A 6,060-nucleotide genomic window follows, 5' to 3' on the forward strand; every position below is an offset into this window, starting at 1 on the left:
ACGAGAAGTTATACTGATAATCTGTGTTATTCAACTTTTTGACAAATTTCACTTGTATGGTTTTGAGGAGTTTTGACCATATTGGTCCTCAGATGAAGATCATTCTCTGCTCTGTGTCAACGTCACTCAATGCTATGATCCCCTAACAACATGTGCAATGAAAATAAATTTGCAAATAAGGAAGTAATCGCAACGCAATTAGATTTGACTTGCCAACATCTGTGTTATTTAACTTTTTGACAAATTTAGGCGTCAAAACTGCATCTGTGGGAAAGTCTGTGCACTAAGTAATGCACTTTTTTTTGCAAGACTTTCTAAGAAAATTCTTCAATTACAATTATATCTACCCAATAAACTTTTATTTTTATATATATCCCCCCAGATTGTGTTTTGTTTTGTGATTTCATTCGATGCAGCGAAGAAGAATTCAGTGTGTTTGTTCATATAATCAGATCTGTGGAGAAGCAGCAACATTCCAGCTGCTGCCTGATAACACAACAAATACGTACGCTATGTGAGTGTGACCTCTGACCTGTGCTGGTTTGGGCCCCAGGGCCTAACTACCTGCCATGTTTGGGATTTACTGCCCCCTGCTGGCTGGACGGCAGGACAGCAGCGAGCCAGACTGCTGCCCTTTGACCTAGACGCAAAATCAAACAAGACAGAATTACAAAAACATAATAAAAGAATACAACCTTGATGTAACCAAAACACTGCACCAGGCTCTTTGTTTGGGTTCGGCAGATATCATTTACTCAAAACCTGCTCTGGACATATGAAACCATTTAGCACACAGCAGTTTGGATTCAGATTATTTGGGCTCATTGAAATGCCGTTATTCCCATGTCAAAGCAATGCAATACACTAATCCTGGGTGTCTGGGTGTCACAAGCTGCCTCCTCCCAGGACTTTGTCTCGAAGGTGTTAGCCGCCCATAACCCCTTTTAGCAGGTCACCTATCTGGACAGTCTCGCGTTAATGATCCTTAACCTCTCATTCCCGGCCGCTGACAGAGGTTAAGTAAGAATCATTCTGAGCCGGGATGGTTTTAAAGCTGGAGGGGATTCCTCAGGAGGGTCAGACAGGCTTCAGCATGAGGTATGAGCGCTCAGGCGGAGGAGAACCATAGCCTACCTTTGTGAACTGAAGTAGGTCGATTTGGGGCCTCGACCTTTCATGTCATGCGTTTCTTAGAGTTGACATGGAAGTGTTGATTTTGAGTGCGAGGCTTCCAACTGATTTGTTTCCTGAGTGAGGAGCAGCTGGTGAAGCTCTTAACTGATACCTGAACTCTCTCTCATTATCAACATACTTACATTTTAACCACAAACTCAACTAATTGTCCCACTTAAGCTTGTGTCAAAAACCACAACTTCCCTAAACAACCTGCGGAAACTTAAGGATCAGAGGAACTGTTACCTTAAATTGCACGTTTTTATACATTCAAATGCGAGGTATTGAGATGTTAATGTTGCTGCCTGGATGCTTTTGAATTTGAAAACCGTTTCTTGTTTTCTCATCAATCGAGGGCAACAAGGCAATGCTAGTTTGTAGCTAGCTTGCAGCGTTTATTGTAAAGAAAGAAATTGACTGTACAATGCCACGACTGACCAATCAATGTGATGATAACCTCAGTTCTACCTCATTGAGAAGCGCAGGAGGTTCATAAGGGCCAAGGAAGAGATGAGAGTTTGTTTCATTTGTTGTCTGATTCCTTGCCAGCATCTTCAAACCCCCCACATGTCTTCAAACAGGATGAGGAAGGCAAACATTTCCTGTGGCAATTTTAGATTTCTCCTAAAGATGTGAGATTACGGGCTTTCATCCGTCGGGAGTCCTCCTAAGTGTGTCAGTGGTGAAGCCAAAAGAGACTTCCTCCGATCTGGATCCCCCAGAGACACAACAGACCAGAGAAGCTATTAAACTGGAAAAGGTGGAATGTTTCAGATGATAGAACAATGACACCTAAAAACATGCACTCATGGGGGCGGAAAGAACTGAACAGCCTTTTATCTACCGTAACACAAACAGGGAGGTCTTACACTGAACATGAAGTCCACTTGCTATAGAGATCCCTGTAAACCCCCCCCCCCAGCTCCAAAGACAACAGAAATGCCTTTGAGAACCCCATGAACCCCTTCCAGCACATGTGGAACCTCCTTTAACACCCACGGAACTCCCTCAAATGCCCCTCAAGTATCATTGGAACCCATCAAACCTCTGTGAAACCCCCCAGGTACCCCAAACATTGAGCATGAGATCCAATTAAAAAACTACTGTAGCCACATTAAAAGCCCATTCAATCTCTTCAAGAACAGCCTGGATCACACAGGATCATAATCACCCAATCAACCCATCAAGGACCACAGGAACCCACGTGTAGATCCACTTCTGAATGACCCCTGAAACCCCTGAAGAATCCCTTCCAGCATCAGAGCCCCTCAACTACCCTTAAACTCCATGTGAACAGCCACAGAAATAGTTCAATGGGGTTATAAAACTTCTTTCTGCTTCCCTCAAACCTTAATAGACCAACTTAGTGGAACAATTTAACAGTCCCCTCAAGGCCCAACAAAACTTAGAACCTCCTTAAACACTCATTTAATTCCCTTAAGGAGTCTTGCCCAGCCAATACCGGCCCCTGGAACTCTTAAACCGCCAACTGAATGGCATTTAAGATTAGTGAACCCTCTGCAAAGGCTCTTGTAACCCCCTCAAGAATCTGTAAAGGATTTCAAGCATCACTGAGAACCAGCAACAAAAACCCCTGAAGACATTCAAAGTAACCTTAAAAGCTCAACAAACTTCTAAAACCAACAAGTTCCCACAGGAACCCTTCAAACCCACCTTAGTAACCGCTGGACCAAACAAGTCAGAACCTTCTCATGGACGCCTGAAGGTCCCCTAAAAAAAAAACACTGCTTAAAGAAGTCGAAGAGGGGAGAAGAGGGGGGGGGGGGGGGGGGGGGGTGACTCTTGTCTTTCCTTCCTACTGGATCAGAGGAGTGAGACGTTGTTCTTGCACTTAGGTCTGAACTTCCTGTTTTTCCAATTAACATACCAGTTTCTCTGCATCCAGACTTCAATGTAACACTTCAGTGCCACCTGCTGGCAGCTTGTCTCTGCTGGTTTTCCCGAATGTCTGTGAACAGCAAAGCTTATAGCCCAGGTTGCCTGTCACCTTATTCTCTACACACAGAGACACTTAATGCAGTTCTGAAATGCTAATCTGTGTCAATGGGACAGGTGATTGTGACCCAGGATGATGAAGGGGAGCTGTTTTAACACACACACACACACACGCACACACACACACAAACACACACACACACACACACACACACACACACACACACACACACACACACACACCGCAAGCTTTCATAGTTTTAAAGATAAAATTTGGTAAAACTTCAAATTTCATATTGGTTGTTATGCTCACAAACTAAATGTGGACGTTGCTGCTGATGATGATGCTGATGATGATGATGATCACCATTACTATAGGCACGCAAAAAGAAAAATTGCCACATGCGCACATCTCAGATCTTTCTTTTTTTTATATTTTTATTGAAGAGAGCGTTTCACATGACAATGACCACACAGCTATGGGACATTTTGGAAGTTGTTTTTCAATTCAGAAAGGGGAAAAAGAGGGAGAGGAAGAAATGTTGACTGGGACCTATGGAATGTGATACACACATGGACAAGTTGAGTAAGGGAACGAGGGGACGTGGGCTGATGACCTGTACAGTCAGGTTCTTTATCACAGCATGGTTGGAGATAAAGAGTTGTGTTCAGTGTCAAAGTGAAACTTGTGAGGTCACATTTCCACGAGTTGTGTACGTGTGTGTAGCACATTGCCATAAACAGATTATTTATTTTAATTATTATTTAAAATTTTAGATAACACACAGGAGCAAAAAGAGGCAGAGAGAGAAAGAGAGACCCTGAAGAGAAACAGGCTGTGTTATGTTCATGTTAATTAAGACAAGAGGGGGACAAACAGGGCCACAGCAGAAAGTCACAAAATGAAAATGTGATTTTAACAATACAACAATAACATGAAACAAACTCTCTAGAGGTCTACTGGTCCCAAGGCTTAATCATCTGTAACCACAGCAACCAGGTCGGCGGGACCAAAAAGTCCATGGAGGTGGAACCTCACTGCAAGTCAGACAGTAAGGTAAGGTAAGACTGAAGACTAAATGACAGTCTCTATAGTTTTGACATTTGTTAACATTCACTGAAACATGTAATGCTGATTTTAGATTAATTACTTCATAACTTTCTCCTGTGTTGTACATTTGACCTTCTAAATTGTTATTAACCACTTAACTGACTAAATGATTGAAATGAATACTTAGAAAAAGAGACAAATAATGCTGGTGACAGCCTGGGCAGTAACTCAGTCCGCCGGGCCGGACAGCTGGGAACTCAATTGTGTGTGATTGCTGTCAATTGCATGCAAAATTACTTGAATAAACTATCGTAATCTTAATCTTCATAAATGTGCTCTCCCCCTCGGCCTGACACCATCTAACACCTCCTGCCTGCTCCACTGAACTTATCAACCATGATGCTGGTAAAAAATAACTTTTCTCTGACAATGTTCCATCTGTCTTTGTTTCAGTTTGAAAGAAATGAAACATCTCCTCTTTGGTAATGAGGCCTTTGGCTCCTGTCCCACCTGAAAGTTCCAGCCAGGCGAGAGGAGAACCCTCGACTCCACACACTGTGTAAGCTCAGGTCAGGAAATAAATCTGAAGAATTCTCGTGCAACAAACCAGGTAGCTCAAGCTGATGAATGTGAAAGGAAATGAATATGAAGGTCCCATTATAAGTGTGGACCTGAGGATATGTAGGTTGTGTAATGTGTTGTTGTAACATCTTGATTTGAATTTACTGGCTCATTGCAAATGACTTCCTCTCATCTTTAAAGTAAGTGAAGCACTCTGAAGTGTGTAGCTCCAGCTAAGCTTCTCAAACTGTGACACATGTAGCTCCATTCATACATCCAGGTATCTAACAGTTTGTTTCATGTTATTGTTGTATTGTTAAAATCACATTTTCCTTGCTTTTAATGAAAATAAAATACTGCATGATTAAAATGATGACATTTCCATTTGATTGATTGGTTCTTGTCCTTGCTGAAGGCTGACACGTCCACTGTCAAGCAGAGAAGGGTTCAAACATTAAACTCCCTGTATTGTATTCAACAATAGTGAAGTCGGGCTTAGTGATTCTGTCCTGGCTGATGAGACTAACTGACACCCTGCACACCTCGAGCTGACATCAGGAGCTTGATTCGTCATTCTGTGATAAAAATAGATGGGAATTTCCTTTTAATTTGACATGGTATACATGTGATTCATATTTGAGCCAAAGAGAATGACAGTAAAGCTGCCAGGAGCAAAGATGCAATAAAGACACAGCTTCCTTTCTCACACATCTAAATGCAACACCTCTGCTCTGGGAATTTTCCAGATGTTGTGGGTCTGTAAAGCCCTTTGAGACATTGTATTTGCTATTGGGCTACAGAAATAAAATGTCCCTGACTGTCCACAAGATGGAGCTACCAACCCATGTAACATGCACGATACGCAGGGCAACAGTGGGGGAAACACACGGTGCCTGCTTTATGGTGGTCCAGCCTTAACCCCTTGGTTTCCTGACTTGACTTCTGAATTACTCTTTACTATTTGACACAAATTTCTTTTGTGTAGTTATTAATTTATGCATATCTGCTGTTGTGTCATCATAACTCAAATTTCATTCTTGTCACCAAATCCTGCCACGATGATAATACAGATACACACGTTGCAAATTATGATTCTGCTATGAGAGAGAGAGAGAGAGAGAGAGAGAGAGAGAGAGAGAGAGAGAGAGAGAGAGAATGCATTGATAGTCAAGTGGATTTTCCTGTCTCAAGCAGAGCACAAACAGCATCACTACATCTGTTCTCTGAGTAATACTATCACTACTAAACCATCCAGCGATGTTACGGCTCCATACTGTTAAATATGGACCTGCAGTAAGAATATTAGATACATTATTAAT

This window comes from Genypterus blacodes, unplaced genomic scaffold (assembly GCF_046128005.1).
Source record: "Genypterus blacodes isolate CSIRO-AG114 ecotype Tasmania unplaced genomic scaffold, CSIRO-AGI_Gbla_v1 ptg000005l_1, whole genome shotgun sequence".
NCBI lineage: Eukaryota > Metazoa > Chordata > Actinopteri > Ophidiiformes > Ophidiidae > Genypterus > Genypterus blacodes.